The sequence below is a fragment of the Wyeomyia smithii genome, chromosome 2 (genome assembly GCF_029784165.1).
Source record: "Wyeomyia smithii strain HCP4-BCI-WySm-NY-G18 chromosome 2, ASM2978416v1, whole genome shotgun sequence".
Taxonomy (NCBI): Eukaryota; Metazoa; Arthropoda; class Insecta; order Diptera; family Culicidae; genus Wyeomyia; species Wyeomyia smithii.
This window is the reverse complement of record NC_073695.1, coordinates 98,911,048-98,925,006: the sequence shown is the minus strand read 5'-3', so window position 1 is coordinate 98,925,006 and position 13,959 is coordinate 98,911,048.

The following is a 13,959-nucleotide window of genomic DNA, read 5'->3' as shown; positions in this document are numbered from 1 at the left end:
CTTGTTTAGTGTTGTATGACTTCGCTTCCAGAATTTCAGAATTTTTATTTGCAATGAATTTAATTTATTTATTTTCAGAATTTTTTATTTGCAATTAATTTCATAGTAAAATTAAAATATTTTCAAAGTTTTCGTGATGCATTACCTTAATAGTGAAGAATGCTAAGATAGACTAATATAATTGTCCTACCAACAAGGGTTTGCAATATTCCCGGAAACAAATTTCCCGGGAAATGAGAATGAAAAAATCTCACTTCCCGGGATTTCCCTGAAAGTTTTGCATTCGAGTATGAAATTTGAAATTAAGTTTATTAATCAAAAACAACAAAAAATCGTACCTACACTGGAAAGACGAAAAATAATGAATTTTCGTTTTTTTTTTCAAGTAAAGTGAGAAGTGTTCGGGTATTTTAGCTATTGATTGGGGTATATTTAAAGATGTATTTTGCATGCCGTGAATGCAAATATAGTGAGTATTACGCTGTTGACAGCTAGGAACGTGGATGCTCTCTCTAAATCAGTACCTAACTGATGGTAAGTTTTTCTCAGCATCAACTGAATCAATTTGGCTGACATTTTTGTCAAGCATGTAAAAATGGATTACTATATTTGAAACTACGACATGCAAAATACATCTTCCAATATACCTTATTCAGTAGTCAAAATACCCGAACACCTTACCCTAAACATCCGAAAAACAAATCACAAAAAAATAATATTTTTCAACATTCGAGAGTATGGTCCCCCTGAATTTCCAAACATTTGATTTGAAGTGAAATAATAAAATCCATTTGCGACACTACGACATTAAACGAAGCACATATTTGTCAAATTGTTTGTTGAATAAATAAGAAAGCAAATATTACACTGATCGACAAAAGCGAAAAGAAGTGTTGTCTGGAAGCTCGAAATACCTTCCCTAGAAAGATTTTAGCTTTTTAACCATGCCTGTGAGTTTTGATGAACCAGGCAATCACCAAAACGCGTCAACTTACGTGAGAGTTCTCATAGTTCGTCGCTTCACCGTTATGTTTAGGAGAAAACTCATTTAAGTCTCTGAAAAAAATGTTAGTGGCCGTGGTTCCCGTGGCTCTGTGGTTAGCGATGTCGATCGGCTAGCACTCCCACACGGTTGTGATACCGGGTTCAATTCCCGATCAGGTCGAGGATCTTTTTGTGCTGAAAATTTCCTCGACTCAGCACTGGGGCACGGATTATCGTTGTACTTATCCTACAACATGCAAAATGTGCCAAAACCAACATCGATAACGAATTATTTCTTTAATCTAGTTGATTGAGACCGCTATTAGCCCCTCAGGCTAGCGTGCGTTATTGTTGTTGTTAGCTGGGGGCATCAAAATTCACAAGAATGGCTAAAAACCTATAACCTTTCATTTTGTCTTAGTTTGAGCTTTAGGAACACACCTTTCTTGACCAGTGTTATTATCGAATAATTGAAGCAAATAGTTTTATACTACACGAGCAAACAAATATTGACCGTAATTTCAAGGAAATATTTGCTTCATAAAATGCCCGCTTCAGTGTTGCTATACAGTTCGATGATGTCAGCTTTCCGTTTTGATCGGATATTTAGAACTTTTGATTGTACTACCGTACAGGAAACACTAGTGAATCATAAAAAAATATTTTGAGGAATTCGGGAATCCCGGGAACCAATATTTTTAATCCCGGGATCCGGGAATCCCGGGAGATCGTTTGCGGAATTGCAAACCCTACTACCAATTACTGCTGGGTTTTTGCTAGAACGTCAATTTTCCGGCGGTTTCAGATTTCCGGGGCTCGGTGAATACAAAATTTAACTTCTCAGGAAATTCCGGTGTCCTGGTGAGAAAACAGAAAACATGATTCAATGATTTAACGGTAACACAATAAAAAACGTTGTCCAGTCTACGAATACAAACAGGTAACTATTTTGAATGGCAAACAGAGGAAACGATGACGGATAGTCATTCACGAACGGTATTAGGGTACCAAAAATCGATTTTTCTGGTTATTGTAGTGAATAAAATCGGTGAAACAAAGCTCGATAGAAGATATTCAGGTAACCACGGGATGATTCGATTGATTCGCCCATCTCCAGAAATTATTATTGAAGCTGGCTAATTTTGGGAAAATTTTCCGCCCATAGGACTTTTTCTATATTCGAGTATAAATTCGCGATTGGTGTTCGCGACAGCACTTTGCACTTTGCACTTTGCTTCGGCCTAGGCAGCTATGAGTTATTTACGTCTAACCGTTTAAAACCAGTGATTTGTCCTCTAGTCGCAGAGACCATGAACGCCAAGGAGGACAGCTTTTGGGCAACGGCCCTAATCGCAAAGGGAAACCCTCCCTGGAACGCCTTTCCAGATCGCCTACAAGCCTACCCATTAGCCACGAAGCCCCGCGGAAAACGACGCCGTTTGGACGCAGTACGCCGCTCATCGATCCTGCCCGGCTAGTCGCTAGAGAGCGAATAGTGGTACGTGCCCGTCGAGAATCCCATCGCATCACATTACAACACAGACAATCATTGCTTATTCGGCAGCCGAAGAGGAAAGTTCATTTTCTTGTGCGCTCCGCAGTTCGCTTAAATTAATTTACCGTTTTTTCTAGCGCTTGCTGGTGAAGAACAGTGTGTGGTAGTGGTGAAGTGCTTGCTTTTGGCGCGTGTGCTGGAAGGTGCGGCGCTTGTTTTTTGGTTTGCTTCTTCTCCCAGAAGAACGGGGCGATTCGATCGAAGCTCCGGCGAGGTAAAGGATAGTAATGGGAAACTTATCGATAATATCGATAAATGCTGGTCATCGATATTATCGCTAATTTTTTGACGTTAACGATAATTACCGATATTTAAGGGTGAGCACAAGTCAGTGCGGTAGGCTACTGGAGGAGACCCAAAAGAAGGAGACCTCACCTACCCTACCCCAGGAGTTGCTTTTGCCGCTAGGTCAGGGGCGACTCGTCCATAGGTGCAACCTGTGCAATGCACATGTGGACTTCAGGCAAAAAATGAATCTAAAATCCAAATTCATGCTCTTATTTTCTTATTTTTTAGTTTTATGTTTGAATAATAACAAAGGGAATTACTTGCTTTTATTCGCGGATAAAATTGTAATTACTTCCCCAAACTCTGATTTTCAGAATTTATAGTTGAACAGGTAGGTTCAGCAGCCACGAGTCGCCCCTGCGCTAGGTATTTGTTGAGTGCTGCTATTCGACAAGATTTAGCATTGTTGGGGGTGGTGTAAAGGTTCGCCCCGGGTGTCACTGAGTTTCTGAGAAATAATGGTAACTAAAAAAGTATTTATAGTTTTTAGTTTCCTAAGAACAGATGAGTTCGACAACTTAAAACTGGAGTACTTCGAAAAAATATCCAAACTTTTTGCAACATCTCATAAAAAGCAATGATACGAAATTGTAATAAAATGCATTTTCTTTGGCTTGCCAATTCTTATAATGTGATGGACATGCATGTGTTTGTGTGTTTTCGCTTCCAAGTTTTGGCCATTTAAAAATTGACAGAATTTTGCCTGCATCAATTATTTCCCTTATTATACAACCTTCAAAATGAACTTCGGCTTGAAACTACTTGTAGAAAGCACTCCTGGCGTAAAACCCGAAGACTTTCCAAAACAAACTGTTTAACTCGTACGGTTGTTTGAATTTTCATTTGCAGTATCGTAAGATTTGTCATTCAAGGCCTTAACACAATGGATACGTTGCGGCTGCATTTGCGGCAATTTGACAGTTAGCCCATACATTTACTGTCACATTGACGTCAACGCAACGCAAACGTATCCATTCTGTTTGGGCCATCACTGTCTCTGTTTTTAACAAATTTATATAGAAAATTGCATTTGTCGAATAACGTTTGCGGTAAAAAAATTGACAAAAATTGCCGATTTTTCATGGGTTTTCCTTTAATCGCATTGACGAAACTAGCAGTTAGCAAAAAAAAATTGTCAAACTCTAACTGGGATGGCGAAAAATGTGAAGTGTGCGCGTTCGAAGAATGGTACCCCGCCGCGTCAAAAACGGACATCGTGCGGCACTTTGTGGACGCCGGGTATGCCGGTTCTGGCATCTAAAACATCTTGACACTATTGGACAACGATCCCGGTTCCGGGCGGCCAACGACCCTGAGCGACAAGAAGCTTCAAAGGATGCTGAAGAGGAAGACCGAGGGAAAGGTGGCTAAATTGCTGCGTGCACTTGGCCGAGAGGTTGGTGCTTGCTCTAAAACAGTGAAAAAGCATTTGGAGAACATGGATATACATGCAGGAAGCGGCAGTCCCGTTCACTGGTCTCGGAGCGGCAGGCAATGATGCAGCGACAGCGGTTGAATAAGATGGTCAAGTCGATTTTCCCGGCAAATCGCGACGTGGCAGTGGTATTGGACGACTAGACCTATCTCACGCTGGATGGCAACGACTAGCAAGGTTCTTCGTATTTTACCTCCCCCACGAAGGAAGTGAGCACCGAGGTAAAGTTGATTTCACAGACCAAGTTCCCCAAGAAGGTGCGGCTGTGGCTAACAATCAGCGAAAAAGGGATGTCAAAGTTGCTCTTTTTTCGCTACGAGCTGACCGTGAACGGAAAAATTTATAGTACGAAGTGCCTGACAGAAGTTGCGTCGTTCATCAAGAAATACCATAAGCGCGAAGACACAGTGTTCTGGCCAGATTTTACGTCGGCCAACTACTCGAAGCGATCGGTGGAGGAGATGGAGCGGCTGAATATCGATGTGGTACCGAAATCGGTGAATCCGCCCAATGTCCCCACCTGCTCCTATCGAGAATTTCTGGGCAAACTTGAAGCGCAAGATCTATTCCAACAATTTTGTCACGAAAACGGAGGAGTAATTAATAAAAAAACGAAGAAAGAGCTTAACAACATGGCTGCACGCATGGTTTCGTCCGCCATGGCGAATGTTCCGGTTAACTGCCGGAAGGCTGCACGCAAGGGCGTAATATTTTTTTGTGAGGAAGCTAACATGATAACCTTCCATGGGAAATTTATCCAACTCAATTATCCGTCCTAAATAGTTTTTTTTTCATCACCATCTGAAAAAAAAATTTTAACGCAAACTTTAGCTGTCAAATTATCGATACTTATCGATAATATCGATAAAAGCCCCGGAATTATCGATTGTTATCGATGTCCGTTTTAGGCGATATTTTCCATCACTAGTAAAGGAGGCGGTGACGCCGTTTCTCAGACGGTGCAACATCGCAACTGTGCTGGAAGGTGTCGTGCTAGTTTTTGGCGCGTACGCTGACAGAGGAAAAAATCAGCGGCGCCGTTTTGCAGTCGATGCAACTCGAAACCGCTAGTGCTGATTACAACTACATACAAAGATAAGTGACAATTTTTATTTATTCTCTCTCCCACTTGTGTATATACATAACTGATCCATCTTTCATTCTTTTTATACATACATATATTCACTTTTTTTTACCTTGTTAGCATTAGTATATTACATATTCTTATATTTGATACATTGCGCAGCCGTTGAATGGCGGTTGGGGGTCTGGCTACCCCACCGGACCTTTCATCCTCCTCAGAGGCTGAAGAGTCAGGCATGGACTTTGCCGAGCTTCCCATAAATGACAACAACGCTTTCTTTGACGTAGTAAAGAAGCGTAAAAGGCCCCGTAAAACTGCCTCGATTGTCCCATCCACTGATGATGTGCCAATACGGGCCAAAAAGTACCAGGTGAACCAACCCGGTCTTCGTTGGGTCGTGTTTTTACGACCCAAAAATAAACCTCTCAGAGTTATGCAGATATGCAAAACTCTGAAGAAAGATTACACCAGCTTGACTGAGATTTTTAAAGTCAAAACACAAGCTGAAGGCAACTTTTTCCGATCCTCGACAAGCAAATGCTGTCGTCCAGGATCCAAATTTCAACATCGAGTACCGCGTTTATATACCGGCACGCGTTGTTGAAATAGAAGGGGTTATTACCGAGGCTGACCTCACTGAAGAAGATGTCATGAAAGGTGTTGGATGTTTTAAAAATCCATCCCTTCCTGAAATAAAGATCCTTGAATGCAGGAGAATGTATTCCAAGGATAATACGGGCAAATATTCCCCAAATGACTCGTTTAGAGTCACTTTTGAGGGAAAAGTACTCCCGGATTTTGTCGAGCTCCACAAGCTTCGACTACCCGTAAGTCTTTTTTCCGAAAGTCATGACGTGTACGAACTGTTTGCAGTTAGGGCACACGAAAACCCACTGCAATAAGAAATCTCCGAGATTAACCACACTTGTAGCGAACGGGACGTGTGGAGGTGAACCACATAAAACAGAAGCGTGCCCAACATATAAATCACGCTCAGAAGCGTTGAAAAAAGCGACCAAGCAACGCTGTAAGCAGTCATTTGCACAGATGCTATAGACTGCCTTACAGCAACAGGAAAATCCATACTCCAGCTTGGAAAATGACGAATCCAATGATGATGAAGAGACATATCAACCGCTTCCGTCAAGCGGAGCAGTGCGAAAACGGCCTAACGCGTCCTCTCCTAAACTTCCTAGAAAGGAGCAGAAAAAGACGCTTACAGACACTCCAAGAGGAACCCCTCCTAGCAAAACAACGCAAAATCGTCACCTCCAGAATTCAAACTTAATGCCGAGGCTAACAATTTCGATAAAGATTTTCCCAAATTACCAGGAAAACAATCTGCTTCCGCCAAAACACAGTCAATACCGACCACTGATGGACGTATCTCATTCAAAATGATCGTTGAATGGATATTTACCACTTTTGGTCTATCTGATTCCCTCAAGAGTATGATTTCGGCTTCGCTTCCAACAATTTGCATGTTGGGTAAGCAACTAAGCACCAAATGGCCCCTCCTCGCGTTCGTATCCTTCGATGTCTAATTCAGACAGCCGAAGTGACGAATCGACAACAAGGATCATACAATGGAACTGTAGAAGCTTGATCCCCAAATTAGATAAATTTAAACTCCTGCTTCACGATAGCAAATGCGATATTTTCGCGCTATCTGAAACATGGTTGTCAACTGATACGACACTAGCCGTTCAAGACTTCAATATAATCCGTTTAGACCGAGGAAACTCTTATGGCGGAGTGCTCCTTGGTATCAAAAAATGCTACCCATTCTTCCGTATTCCTCTCCCAGCAATTGATGCAATAGAAATTGTTGCTTGCCATATAACAATTGCTGGGGAGGGCCTCACTGTCGCATCAGTCTACATTCCGCCTAGAGCGGTTATTAACCGGTTGCAGCTGTCGCAAATAACGCAAAATTCTTCCGACTCCACGCCTCATCCTGGGAGATTTCAATTAGACGCTACGAGAACACAATATCCCAGGGTCTCGAAACAACGGATGAGCTTTCTCCATCCGACGAATACAACTTCCTTGCAACATTAGTGCTAGATAGCGCGTTGCAATCTCAGAAGAGACCTGCCCCTGAGAACAAGTTGAAAATTCGTCCTAACAAGCAATAGTGGGACAAAGAATGCACCGAGATGAAAAAAGCTCTAAAAGCATCATACATAGTATTCAGGGATGGTGGTTCAATTGAGCTTTATGATCAGTTTAGGGAGCTGGAAATAAAACAGTCTAAGCTGCACAAACTGAAAAAAAAGATCATACAGGCAAAGTTTCATAAGCACGTTACCCAGAGATGCTTCTATGAGGTATCTCTGGAATACGGCTCGAAAAATGTGCAATAGGTCCGACAGTAATGAGGCAAATGAATACTCTGAACGTTGGATCTATGATTTCGCAAAAAAGGTATGCCCAGACGCTGTCCCATCACAGCAAAAATTCAGCGATACAACAGCTTTTGAAGAACCAGAATTTACCATGTTGGAGTTTTCAATTGCCCTCGCGTCTTGCAAGAACAAGGCTCCAGGACCGGACAGGATCAAATTTAATTTGATGAAAAACCTGCCGGACTCGGCCAAGATACGATTTCTTAAACTGTTTAATAAGCTTATCAGGAACAATATGATCCCGAAAGCTTGGAGACAGGTTGAGATTATCGCAATCAAAAAGCCAGATAAACCTGCCGCAGATCACCGCTCGTATAGGCCGATTGCGATGCTTTCATGCATACGCAAATTGCTTGAAAAAATGATCCTTCGTAGACTTGACAACTGGGCAGAGTCAACTAACCAACTATCAGAGACCCAGTTCGGCTTTCGTAGGGGCAAGGGCCCTAACGATTGCCTGGCATTGCTAGCCACAGAAGCGGAAATGGCTCTTGGTAGCAAACAACAAATGACCTCGGTTTTCATGGATATCACAGGCGCATTTGATTCAGTTTCAATCGAAATTCTCTCCGAGAAACTGCATCAAAGAGGATTCTCCCCTATATTGACAAATTTTTTGATCAACCTGCTGTCTGAAAAGCATTTACTTTTCAACCACGGTTCTTCAACAATAACACGAACAAGCTACATGGGTCTCCCCCAAGGCTCTTGTCTGAGTCCGCTGTTGTACAACTTCTACATCAGTGACATCGACACATGCTTGACGGACGGCTGCACGATGCGCCAGTTAGCTGACGACTGTGTAGTTTCAGTCACGGCGTCTCTAGCCGCAGACATGAAGAACAGCCTGCAAAACACGCTCGACAATCTGACCGTTTGGGCCAGTTGCCTTGGAATCGAGTTCTCGCTTGAAAAAACGGAGATGGTAGTCTTTTCAAAAAAGCGACCACCACCTCGTTTTGAGCTAGTTCTGTCCGGAAGACCCATCACTCTGTCACCTTGCTTCAAATATCTCGGAGTATGGTATGACTCTAAGTGCACATGGGAAAAACATGTCAATTACCTGAAGCAAAGATGCCAACCAAGGATCAATTTCCTTCGAATGGTAACAGGAACATCATGGGGAGCCCATCCAGAGGATTTGATACGACTCTATCAAACCACGATTCTGCCCGTAATACACATGCTGAAACTCGAGAGGATACAATACCGTTGTTTGCGTATCGCTCTAGGCTGCATGCAGTCGACACATACCATGTCCCTAGAGGTCATAGCTGGAATACTACCACTCAAAGAGAGGCTGTTTAAGTTGGCTGTCGTTTCCTCATTAGATCGGAAATAGCAAATCCAATGCTTATTGCGAACTATGAGAAATGTTCGAAAGTTGTTCAGAAACCCTGTATGTCAGTATACCAGCGGTTCATGTCCATGGAGATAAACCCTTCGGTTGTTGCTCCATCCCATGAGATTTCAACATCGCTCAACAATTCTTCTGTTGTATTTGATTTGACGATGAAACACAGTTGTGCCATCAATATTTTCGGCAAAATTTGGCCACCTCCCAAAACAGAATTCCTTTTTAACGGACGGATCTGTGATGGATGGACAATCCGGATATAGCGTTTTCAACACAGATCATCGCATATCTCGCAAACTGGCACAGCCCTGCTCCATATACGTAGCTGAATAAGCTGCCATACACAATTCGCTGCGAATTATCGAGCTCAAGGCACCAGACAATTACTTCATCTTCTCGGCCAGCCTCAGTTCTATCGAAGCTCTCCGATCGATTAAACCGGTCAAGCACCCGTCCTATTTCCTTCCGGAAATTAGACGGATATTAGAAGTGCTGGTTGATCGGCCTTTCATTATCTGCTTTGTGTGGGTCCCCTCTCATTGCTCAATCCCAGGCAATGCAGAAGCTGATTTATTAGCAAAAAGGGGTGCCATAGAAGGAGTTATATTTGATAGACCGATCACCTATACCGAGTATTTTCATCTGCCCCGACAACTGGCTCTGGAAAACTGGCAGGAAAAGTGGGATAAAGACGACCTTGGGCGATGGATGCACTCGATCTCGCCCAAAGTGTCTACAAAAGCTTGGTTCAAAGGGTTAGATTTAACTCGTGATTTCATTCGAGTTATTTCGCGCCTAATGTCCAATCACTATGTTGCAAACGCACACCTCTATCGAATAAACTTAGTCGATAGTAATCTGTGCGAATGTGGAGGGTACGAAGATATTGACCACATAGTCTTCGTCTGCCCTAAGTACCACAGAGCAAGGGCCAAGCTTATAGATTCTCTCCGGAAACAGAAAGTGACGTTTACAATGCAAGTACGGGATGTGCTTGCTAGCCGCAACCCCGCGCTTGTAATACCCATTTACGACTTTTTAAGAGATATCAAGTATCGAATTTGATTATCTCTCTCCTAATTTCTCCCAACACAACAATCTTAAAAAGTTTCACACTAATTCTGTTTCTTTTCTTTTTTCTTTCGTTCATCTTTTTTATAGAAACATGAATCATCGCTTCTATTTGAGAGACATGATCCACCGAACTTAGATATAAGTTTCGATTTCAAAGAGATAAGGAACCATCACCCTCAACGAATAGTAGTAAGGATTAGTATTTAGTTATAAAGAGAAAAACTTTGATGTTAATGTTAGTCGTAGGCTTAAATGACATGTATTTTTAAATTGTATTTTTGAAAGAAAAAAGATGCGAGGGTTTTTATGCCTGTTTGAGGAGGAGCAGTCGGGATATAGGCTCTACTCAAGCTGGCTTTTCCCTACTCCAAAAGATATTCGGCCCCGTTATGCTTCGCGGTTGGGCCTAAATAAATATTAGAGTTTAAAAAAAAACACAGACAATAAAAACAGTAAAAAAGAAGTTGTGGATTTTGTTTGTATTTTTGTATTCCTCCAGTTTACCAAGAGGTGTAACGCAGTCCAGGTCTTGTTCCGATGAAGTTGTAGGAAAGCTACCCGACAAGCATATATATTCCCATACATCCCATTAGCCCCCCAAGAAGCATATTAATAGACAAAGGATGAATGAGATAATTCCATACTGTTCAATTCGATTTCCCAATAATTTTCATTGTAGAAAATGTTTTCGAGATTCCAAGATTCGGGAATCCCAGGACATCCTGGGAAGGACGCTCTAGTTTTTGAACCATTTGTCAATCGACGTTGGTAGAATGTTTACTGTTTACCTACACTAATTTTGCAACAGAAAAATGGACAGGCAAAGGAAGCATATTTCACAACATTTGTACTTGTTGTTGATGTTTTCAAACTACACTTTGTTCCACTCGCGTGCTGCACAAAGCAGAGAAGAGGTTGTTCCGGCTCGATCCGGCAAGACCAGAAACAAAACGGCTAGAGGGCGAAAGTACTACCTGTGGTGTAGCTACACGCATTTGACATAAAGCAGGAGGGTTTTCCGTTTTGCGTTTATTGTGGGTTTTCTACTCTCTATTCTATTCTATTTCAAGTTGTAGTTTGTCATTCAAAATATGTATTTTAAATTGGTTCACAGGTAAAGGTTCGATGATTATATTCATTTTGTTTCATGTTTTATTTATGTGACCAGTACGGACGTTATAAATTCAATTGGCTTGAAAGCCAACTTGAGGGACCCTGGAAAATCCTTATATTATTTGAATGGACTGGCTGTCATTTATTTTACTGTTCAATGCATTTTACAAGTCTCGCTAAACATGTGAAAAGGGCCCATGTGCCATATGTAAACAAGCCACAATTTCACGTTTTTCAATGAATACAAACTTAATATTCCCGTAGAAATGAGATTGTTTGATTAAGCGTAAATTCTTTTATTAAAAATCTTGTTGGTTAGGGCAGATTTCGCTTGTATTATTCAAAAAACGAGGAAACCGAGAAAACATGGGTTCTTTTTACATGTTTGGCGAGAAGTTTGTTTGATTCACTCTGATTTATTATATACCGGCATGGCCATATACTTTATGTCACTCTTACGAAGCAAGAAAAAAGGATTGACCCTCATAATTGTCTCAGAAAGCGATATTTAAACAGCACCTATATGTTAAGTTTATCATTCTATATTATCGGCCTTGTCGTTGAAGGGCAGGATATATCGTCAGTTGAATTCAAAACTGGCACAACTCAAAATTTTGCAGTTTTGAGTTATTGATGGCAAACGATGCCAAATACTATGAACTTTCATCTCACAAAGACCCGTTTTAGAATTCACAATATTTCCAGAAATATAAGAAGATGTGCCTTTATTGTACAAATCTAAAATATCCCTAAAAAGATAGACAAATGAGGTTACAATCCTTATAACTTGCTTATTACATGCACATGATAGAGCCAAACAAGTTCAATAAATATGGGAAATCTTTAAATTGGATTTTTTCACGAAAATGAAAAAAGAAATTTTTGACGCAAATTTTCAAACGCGTTTTTCTCGAAACTATGAATTTTGAGTTGTGCCAGTATTGAATTCAACTGACGATATGTTAGCGACTGTTATCCAGCAAATTAATAAATTGATGTTTAATGTAGGTTCACAATTATGCTCAAACTCTCTTTGCTTGTCAAAAATAAAACACAGTTCAAAGTAAATCTTGTCGACAAAAGCGAAATAATGTTTACCGTGAAACGCAAACTTGAAAAATATAAGGATTATATTAGCTTTTTAATAATTCCTGTGAACTTTGAAGCGCTTGAAGTCTCGAAAGTAAAATCACAAATAATGGAACATGCTCTAAGTTGTCAAGCAATCTCCTGCAAGCTCTCCATAGTGCATTCTGACCCAATTTTGAATTTTGATTGTTTTTAGGTAAAAGTTGACGAAAGTTAGTGAAATAATTTGAAATACTCATAGTATTATAAACTCCAAAAGTGTAAAGGTTAGGGGAACCATAGTTTTTCGTATTATAAACAAGCCAGTTAATCATAAAACCTTAAATAAAATATATGAATAATTACATGTTGGACAGAGCCACAGCCAATCGCACAGTTTTTTGAGTATTTTAGTCATTATGGCACACTTTTTTATATGAGAACTGTAGAGAAGCTGGGTTTTTATGAGAAAAGCGAAGAATTTCGTCACAAAAAGCCACATGTGTAAGTATTTTGGGGAATTAATAGCATGGGCCATCTTACCCAACTGGTGAGTCTTGTACGGTTCTCCCCTAATTGCTCGCCGTGTTCGTCGCTCGTACGTTTGCTCACGGGAAAAACTCCTCTGAAGACTTTTAATACTTCCGATTCGGCTAGGGGCACCAAAATTCACATTAATGGTTAACAAGCTATAATCTTTATTTTTCCAGTTGCAACTCAAGAGCATGTTTTTTTGTTTCTGTCAACTAAGTTTCGCTTAGTACTCGAAGTGGGAAAAATGAAAGATTTTTATTTTCGTTCTTATGTGTTTTTTTTCCTCCTAGCCAAGTAAGTCTTCAGAGACTTAAATGAAGTTTTCCCGTAAGCAAACGTACAAGTGACGAACCCGGTGAGCAATTACTATGTGGCCTTTTGACGCACTTTCAACTAAACTAGGAGTACCAAAGATCACAGCAACGGTTAAGGGGCTATAATCTTTCATATTTTCCCATTTTGAGCAAAACCTGTGTTGACTAGTGTTATTCTTAAAGTTCCATATGATTGTCTACAACATTATAAGTAATGATTAAAACCGAATGAGAAATAATTAAATTTACAAAACAAAAAATCTCGCTAAGTCGAATGAAATCACCTGATTCAGTTATTGTTCAGTTATCAGTTGCCTCAAAGATAAGAAAACTTTTTCTGATAACTATTAACTTTTTCCCACGTAAAAGTTTTGAATTCTGCGTGAAAAAATGCTCGAAAGATAACTAGCTAATCTGAAAAATGATTGAAAGTTTTGAGCAAATCAGTTTCGATGTTGGTAGGTACTATTTGGAAGCTACTGAAAACTGTCTTTCCAGCCAGCTTAGGTATTAAATAAGCTTAGATACTAGATCCACAACTGGCGAACATGTTAGGTAAGCACTTCCAACTCAAAACGCCGGTCTCTGTTGTTTTTTACTGCATTCAAGGTTTCATTTTCCATCGAAAATATCGTTTTTCTCGACGAAAACTTTTCAAAAATTAAGTCAAAAGTGAAGCCAACATTAGATAGTAAAGTTGTCAAGCCTACTGCATATTATGACTAAGTGACTATGTATGCTGGAA